Genomic DNA, 9,087 nt, shown 5'->3' with positions numbered 1-9,087 from the left:
TGATATTTGATAAAATATTTTTGGTTTTCTAATTACAAAATTTTAATGGTAGGTACGTTTGGATTTTGTTTCCATACCTTCCCTAAAAAATTTGAATGCAAATACTACTTGATTCCTGCGATTTCGAGAATATTTTTTTAGGCTCCTTTTACCATATCATAACATCGTAACATATAATACTCTTTTCAAAATGTCTACCAAAATTAAAATATATCCGGTAAAATAAATTTTAGAAAGTTTCTATTTTCAGCAACAACATCGCCATAGTTAATCATTGAACCTATAAAGAAGAGATACTTCTATGATTCATTTGCCTGCCATTTGGAGAAATGATAATCTTAATATATATATTTCTTGTGTGCGTGTGTATGTAATTGAACTCCTCCTAGACGGCTGGACCGATTTTGATGAAATTTTTTGTGTGTGTTCGTGGAGATTCGAGAATGGTTTAGATTTACAATTTGGTCCAGTACAACTGTTTTTGAGGGCTCCGTACAAAAAAAATGAAATTTCATTAAATGGTGGGAGCGCATATAAATCATATCACATTATGTATACTATGTGTACTATGTATTTTTAATAGTATTCAGGTATTGTCAATAGGCATTTATTAGAGCCATATGCGAGCGCAGCGAGCTCTACTATCAAAGGTCAGGCCACTCCAATAAATAGGAGTTAAATTGGGGTTTAGCGGGATGGGTTTAGCGGACAGGCTAAACGTAGTATAGGTATTCATGAATTGGAGTTACGTTTTTACGGGACAACGTCCGTCGGGGCCGCTAGTGATAATATAAGTAATAAAGAAAAATGATGTTTAATCGTGGCAGAGTTCCTCGAAGTTTTTTCCTGCTGTTTATGTTAAAAGAATGTCACTGACAATGTTGTACGTAGGTGTCAAAAAGATTTAATTTTTTATATTATGCTTCTTTATTTTCCTGCCTATAACGCTTAAAACTTATTTTTCTTTATTATCAAACTTATTTTTATCAATCCTCCAAATGGCAATCAAAAAGTATCGCGGAAATTTCACTTCATAAGGAGATTCTGGTATAAAATATTGAGATATGTCTAGATGTTTAAGTTTTTCTACATGATCCAAAATGAAACCATTACTAAATTCATTTTATTTATGTGTAAAAAAAAAATAATAATGATGATACCTCAATCAACTAAAAGCTAAACGAGTGAACAGGTAGGTGAGAATGTATATTACAAGTTCCAATAACGAACGATTAGTTAAATATGCCACCTTGGTTGAGAGAAAATGCCTGCAGCAATCAAATAAGCAACAACCTGATGTTCTTACATGTTTGTTCACGTTCTAAATGTATATGGATATATGCAACATATATTGTGCAAAAAAAAAACCACCACCGCCTCTTTACTTTCCTGCCTTTTTTTTTGCCAAAACAACACTATAATTATTCAAAAATGCTGAATTCTTGAACAAAACAATAAATATAAATATGTGTTTAGTATATTATAGGTATAAAGCCAGCGTACAGTTTTAGTAATTATTTGCAACAAGTAAAAAATTTGTATAGTCGTGGTCCTTAAAATTTACATAGCCCAACAAAGTTCACAGGACACGATAAATTTCAATCGTGTCGAACTATTACAATTGATGGATATAATTTTTTTTTTAATCGGTTGTCACTTCTCATTAACGAATTATGAATTAGAACAATTTCTGCGAAGAACTAAGTTGAACAGCAACCTTGCTGATGATACGGTATTGGTAGGATTTTTTAAACGCTTTTTTATTATTCGTACTCGTTCATAAGTTTTACTAGGAGATTATCGGCAATAATCAAAAGGTACATTATAAGTTGTGAATAATTGCCACTTGGAACAGTGAATGCCACTACGGTAGATAGTTTCTAAATTAAATTAAAGAATATACTATATATATAAAGTCAATTTTCCACTAAACGGGCAAAAAAAAAAAACACAAACTCAAATAATAACTTTTTGCAAACTTGATGACTGGTGTTTTTTTACGACAGTTGCATAATAATAATAATAATAATAATAATAATAGGATTTTTAAATTGTTATTTTGGTTTTCTTTAAGTTTTATTTTTGTTTTTCAGGTTCTAGAAAACATAAACTCAACAGTTCCTTAAGTGTAAAACTACCCTTTTCTGTAGAAAGTGCTTATAGTTGGCTTTGCTTAAACTGAGCATAAATTGACAATTTTCCAGCAGGATAATAAATTTACGTATCTATATTATAATTTATTGTCTGCGGCCAGCTTTTTATACTAATGTTATCAAAGTTATTTTCTGAGTTATTTATTAATATAAAAAGTTTTATTTCAATTGCTGGTTTGATTACCCAAATGACAGCCATGAATCAGTTACTAAAATAAGCCAGAACATTCTTCCAAAACCAAAAGCGAATTATGGTTAAACAAAGTGAAAATTGAAAAAAGTTGCAAAACATTTTCTGCTTAATTTTAAGTTTATAGAAACGGTGGCAGTATAACCTACTTCGTATTTTTGAAACATTCAGTATAACAATAAAATATGAAATCAAATCTCACATCATAAAATAATTTTATGTTACTAAAAAATAAATAATAAAAATGAAAAATTTAAGAGATACTTTGACTGTCGTTGTTATGTTGAATGTTGATGACAGTATATGAATAGATACCTGGGGTTTTACTTACGTCCCAACGTTTTGTCGGACTCCACAAAAGATGCTAATAAAAGGTTAATTTGTATTATTAAAAGGACACTACCACACACACACACATACACATTACATTGCTATTAAAAAGACGAAAGATTCGTTTTCTATCTCCATCTGTATACACTCATTCAATAACTTACCTTCAAGAATACTGTTAAAAGTGGAAATGAGTTTTGTTGAAAACAATTTTTATTATGCTGTAACATGTTATAATTATTTATAAAATTTTCAAATAATGACTTTAAAATAACGGAATAATGGAGTATGATGGAAAATTTAAGAAACCGAGCATATGACCAATGAAGGCTAAATTCAATAACTCTTTCTGATTAAGTAGAGAGGAGAGAGACATTTTTTATGGGAGTGGGAGAAGTTTTAAAGGATCAACATGTTTTCTAGGATTATTTCACATTCAAATAAATACAAAACGGCAAATACATGACTTTTCCAGTTTTTCTCTCTATTTTTGTTTTAATCAAAAATAGATATTTCCATATTTCTGTTTAACTTATCCTTATAAGAAATAATAACCACACCAGCATTGGGTGCAGATTGTTGTGCATAAGGCTAAGCATGGTAAAGACTGAAGCGAAAGAGGCAAAGCAAGCATGAATTATTTGTCTTGGGCATGGCTTGCGCAAAGACTGACAAACTAAGCCTTTGTTCAGGGCCGAAACTGGAGCCAACAAGGGCCCGGTACAAAATTAAATATGGGAATACCATCCAAAAATCACATATAATAAAATTGAGGAAATGCAAAGTAAAAAAACAGTATTTTATCGATTAACAAATTTTTATTCACATCGTTTTCTAACTTAGAAACATTCACGATACTAATAAAGATACGAAATGATTACCTACATATAATTTGAGTGATTCATAAAACAAGAGGAGTAAAGTTGGCTACGTCCTAGACTCGATATCTAGAGTACCCGGGTTCGAGTCTTGATTTTTTCGTTTCTTTGTATTTGTTCAAATGAAAATGTGCGTTTCTATTGAATTGTACAGTCTCACCATCTTATGTTATGTGGTATTATATGTTGAGATAGCAAAAGATATTAAAGTAGCATGTATTAGGGACTTTGACTTATATAAAGTACACAAAATTTGAAATAAATGTAAAAATTTGAAAATATGATACTTTCGATTTACTTACTCAAAAATTAATCCAAATTAAGAAAGTCATATTGAAGAAAATAATAAATTGGGAAAAAGTCTTTCAAAATTTTACCTATCGAATTTAAAATTACTATATGACAAGAATATACGACGTTTATCAATTGAAGTGAAGTTTGAAGTAATTGATTTATGTAGGAAACGCAAGGGGTGCTTTGAAATTTAATCTACAGTATCAAAAGCAAATACTTTTGCGCGCCAAAAAGTAAAGTTTTTTTTTATAATCATTTTGAAAATAAAAAATTATTTTGAAGAGGGACCTCTACCATGGGTGTTACGGGACACTGCCCCCGCAGCCCTATTGTAGTTTCGGCTATGATGTTGGCCAAATTTGTTTGTCAAATCGGTCAAGTTTTCAAATTGTTTGATCATATACAATTCCATTGATTTGCTAAAACAAAAATAAAAATAATATATACTCTTTTCCAAGGTCAGCTGTCTTTACAATCAAACAATTTGGTAGGGTAATGATCATGCTGACTTTAATGAACTAGTTGAGTAGTGACCAATATAATCAAGTTATTATGTCAGGGAAAAAATTAACATATACCGCTATTAGGTTACCGTTTCTTAAGATTATAATAATTTCGTTCATACATCTTTATAACATTTTAATATTCCATAAAGAAAAAACCTAAACTAATTAATTAAAAATATTGAAAGAAAAAAAAACTCAACCTCAAAGAAAGAAATAATTATATTGTTGAATTTCAAAATAAGACAGAATGTAAATGATGTTAGTTATTAAATGTAACATTATAAGTTTGTTCATCTTGTGGACAGATATCTTGATTAGAGAACCAGCAGGTTTTAAATTATTGTAACGAAAGGACATCACCACTCTATTTATCTATCAACCTACGGAAAACAGTCAACGCAAAATGTGCTAAGAAGTTTTGTTGACTCTTGTTGTTTCAAAAGTTGTTTGTTCTTGTAAAAACAATAACTTTTTCTTTACCACGAATGTAAGTACGTACTTGCTGCTTCTGTTGGGAGGCCGAAAGTCCCACATTTATGCTTTGGTGCCAAAAAAACGCACTTTCGGGTGAAAATAAAGAAAAATAGTATACATCACACAGGCAGAAAGTTTGAGAGCCCTGAACTACGCGCCATGATGCCCCCGGTTTCGTCTCGTGCAGTGCAGGAATCGCAAATTTTCTACCCTTGTAGTGTAATATACTACTTTATTGAAAATGTTCCTTTAGCTCTTATAATATCACAATCATTAAAATCACTTTGATGACCAAAGCCAAATTAAATAAAAAACGGGTATATTCAGTCATAGTGTGTGAGACCAAAATATGTGCGACAGTTATTTTGGTTTAAATTCAAAAGTGTTATTTCTGTGCGATCATTATTTTAGGACATACCCTAGTTTACATACCAAAATGTCAATTTTTATATTCAAAATGTCAAAGTTTAAAAAAAAAACTGAAGAATGTTTCCCCTTTTATGTGGCATCTTGATATCAAATTTTTGCAAACCGTTGAAAAAAATTATAAGTTAGGTCTTGTTGAACTACGTTCTTTCATTTGATACCTAACACGGCACCCTCTAGAAGGTGCCATATTCATTTTAATATGACATCACATAGCTTTTAACCAGTGCACGATTAAGACGCTTTTAACGATACATCATATGTCAATTTATGATAAGCAGTTTTGAAGATACGAGGGAACAGATGAACATATCGTTCGAACACATAACTCTCTCCATAGTATAGTCGGGGTAAAAAGATCCAATATGTAAAAGCAAGTTTAAGCGTCAGAATTGGGCGGTACAGATGGGGCCAGAGGATAATTATAGATGTCACATCCCTTGGCATCTCACCCCGGTCCTAGCAAATATATGCGGCGTTGCTGGATACTAGCTTTGCATAAGCAAAACAGAAATACGAATAACATAAATGCCGTAGAGGAATAAACACGTAGGGCTTCGGAAATTTACGAGAGTTCAAAAGTTTTTTTTAACTTCCGGTACCGAAGTTACGGGATTTATTTTTGCACGGCATTTATTTAATTCGTATTTGTATTACACATTTGCTGGTGCAGGGGTGAGATGGCTAGGGGTGTGTTATCCATAATCTCAGCTGCACTCACCTGTACCGCGCAAAACTAACGTCATGTGCTTAAAATAATTTTTACATATAGGAGCATCTTTTCAACGTGATTCCTGGTGAGTTATTTTACCCGAAAAATTTTAGCATTGGTTCGTGGTCTACTAGACTCAAATGCCAAATTCAAAAAGGTGTTAAGGCTATTGAATTATGCTGTAAAGGTAAATTTATAGAATGAAATAGCTATACAATTTGGTAGCAATAGTACCTATTTACGCGAGTTTTCTACAGTTAAATTTGCGCTCTGATCTTTGAGTTTAGCTAGAGCAACTCTAGCTACAATGTACATGACTCTTAACAGAATACAAAGAAACATTTATGAATCACAACAGAACAAACTTAATATTATATGGTCAAAGTATATTATACAAAATAATGTATATAATATTTGTATATAATTTTAATATAATATTATATATGATTATTTCACCTAGAGGTGAGTTAATATTAAAGAACTTCACATCGACCACACACACATTTTGACACTAAATAACATTAATAATAACACAATAATAATAATTATTATTATAATAAAATATTACAGAAAAACCACCTAAAGTTATAATACACAAACTAAAACTTTTAAACAAAATATTTATAATCTTATTTTTTACTGTTTACCTACAAAGAAATATCTACAGTGGTTATCGAATAAATTGGAGACGGTTTTTGTTGTAGTTTACTTACTCGAAGAAAAAAAATTGACCTAAAATAAAAAATAAAGAGGTTTCTTCTATTCGTAGGAGGTTGCTCATACATTTTAATGCTGAAATGTGGAGAAGAAATAATAAGGACTAATTGACGTCTTTACATCCACTTTCTAAGGGCAATTGCTTGTTTGTGTAACCAAAGTAATATATACGAGATGATAACCATGAAGCTTGATCCTGTATACGATCAATAAGAAATAAGGATTACTAGGTCCTGACATATTCTACATATAATAATTTTAATTTTTCGCAGGGTGTATCTAACGTTTAGGACACCTGCTTTCCAGTCTTTCGTGTATATTATATTATAGATCGTGGAATTAAGTAAAGATGGTCCTAAATCCCGAACAGTGCTCATCTCTCCCTTCTGCCTTATTTTTATGTATGGTACTTATAGCAAATCGTAAATCAGGCTAATCAACATACAAGTTAATGTTACCTTCTTTGTTACATATCAGCGCTTCTTCCTCTGCTGAATGATCACGTTACATTCCCTCATTAAATAACTGTCTGTAATACTTCTTCGCTTCATCTTCACTTATCCATTCGGTCAAACTTATTTTATTTCTGTAACTTATAAGCTTCACAATATAGACTACAAGCCCATGCTAAAATGGTCCGGGTGAAATGGCCCGAAAAAATCATGTTTAACAAGTCGAAACAAACAATTGACTGTGTTAATTGTTGAAATACTATGTATAGACAGATTTATACGTCTTGTAAGTAAGGAAAGATAGTCACTCTTAGGCAGCTATAGTAGGTAGTATGAGTTTTAAATGAGTATGTTAGCGCGTACTAAAAAACATATCAAACATATCTCTCGCCTACAGTTTCCTTGTATTTTGAGTTAAGGGCTCTACATCTGTACGTAAATGCTCATCTAGTACTAAATCCTAAGACTCATAACGCAAGAATCAAACTAGGCTTTACGGAATTAGCCTTTTTCGTCTGAAGATTGAAAAAAGATCCTCTAGATGGCAGGATATATTTGTACCCTCCCCCCTAGTGTTGCCATCTAGTGTATCTTTTTTTAATTTTCAGAGGAAAAGGCTTGGAATTATTTATTATTGTATGTCCGGAGTTAATGATAATATGATAATGTTTATAATTTGTCTTATGTAGTTAGTTAAAATTTTTTATTAGTATTATTTAAAAAATATAATGCTTTAATTAGCCTTTTTCCTCTGAAGATTAAAAAAAGATCCGCTAGATGGCAACACTAGAGGGGGGGGGTACAAATATATCCTGCCATCTAGAGGATCTTTTTTTAATCTTCAGAAGAAAAAGGCCAATTCATTTCAATTTGTGTTTATTAAAAATTCATAAACTTTCTGTAGATATAATGCTGCATATTTTTTATTATAAAACATCTGATCATTTATGTACATTAATTTTTGATTTAAATAAATGTAAATTTTAAAAAACAATACAAAAAATCAGAATATCTACACATTTTTTCATAAACATGTGAACTGTGTAAAACTGGTTTTACATAAATATTTATTATTCAAATTATTTTTATAATTTATAAGAAATTAACCAGCCCTTGTTTATAATTATTAACATTATTTATGAATAATCTTTATCTGAATAAATTTAATATATATTTTGCAATTATTAACCGTAGAAACAACTGTATAAAGGAAATCCAGATGGCTCAGTTGATACAAGATTGGTAGATTATCGATTTCTGAACACACTATATCGTTTAGATTTCCTCCGGCTCAACAAAATTTGATTTATATAGTTATGATAAGGTTGCTTGTATACAGTGTGTTCACAATTTTTAGTAAAATTAAAAAATTTTTGTTGTTTGAAGTCGTATGAAATACGATTTCCGGAGCATAAAAGGGAGCATCGAAATGCATATTTTCTATTAATTCAAGTTTGTATCCTTTGCAGTACGCACGTATGGGATACAACTTACCTTTTTTAAATAGTACTCCCAATATTTTTTTACAAATTTAAATGGATTATAAATTTAAAAAAAAAAGAAAAATAAATTACTCATGATATTGAAACAATCGTTCATTTTTGAAATTATGCATCAAAGATTTTTCTTTACTTTTCGCACAATGACCTATAATAGAGTATTTTCATCTTCACATTTAAAACCAAGCAAATTCGCTGAAAATTTTACTTTTGAACTAAACGTTTCTGTATTCATTTAAATCTAAATAAACTCCAAATATCTAATTGAGCTAACTTCTGAGAAAAGCAACGGTGACAGCAACGGTATTGTATTGAACTAATTAGTTTGTTTTGTCTACATGGCTACGTCGAATATAGTACAATAATAAAGTGACTGAAATGTCATATTTTTCTGCCTGCAATACCTATTCTGAATTTTAATTTTTATTAATCACTCAAATTTTTTTCCAATTATTA

The sequence above is a fragment of the Chrysoperla carnea genome, chromosome 1, assembly GCF_905475395.1.
Source record: "Chrysoperla carnea chromosome 1, inChrCarn1.1, whole genome shotgun sequence".
In the NCBI taxonomy this organism is placed as follows: domain Eukaryota; kingdom Metazoa; phylum Arthropoda; class Insecta; order Neuroptera; family Chrysopidae; genus Chrysoperla; species Chrysoperla carnea.
The sequence above is the reverse complement of the archived record's forward strand: the minus strand, read 5'-3'. Positions refer to the sequence as shown.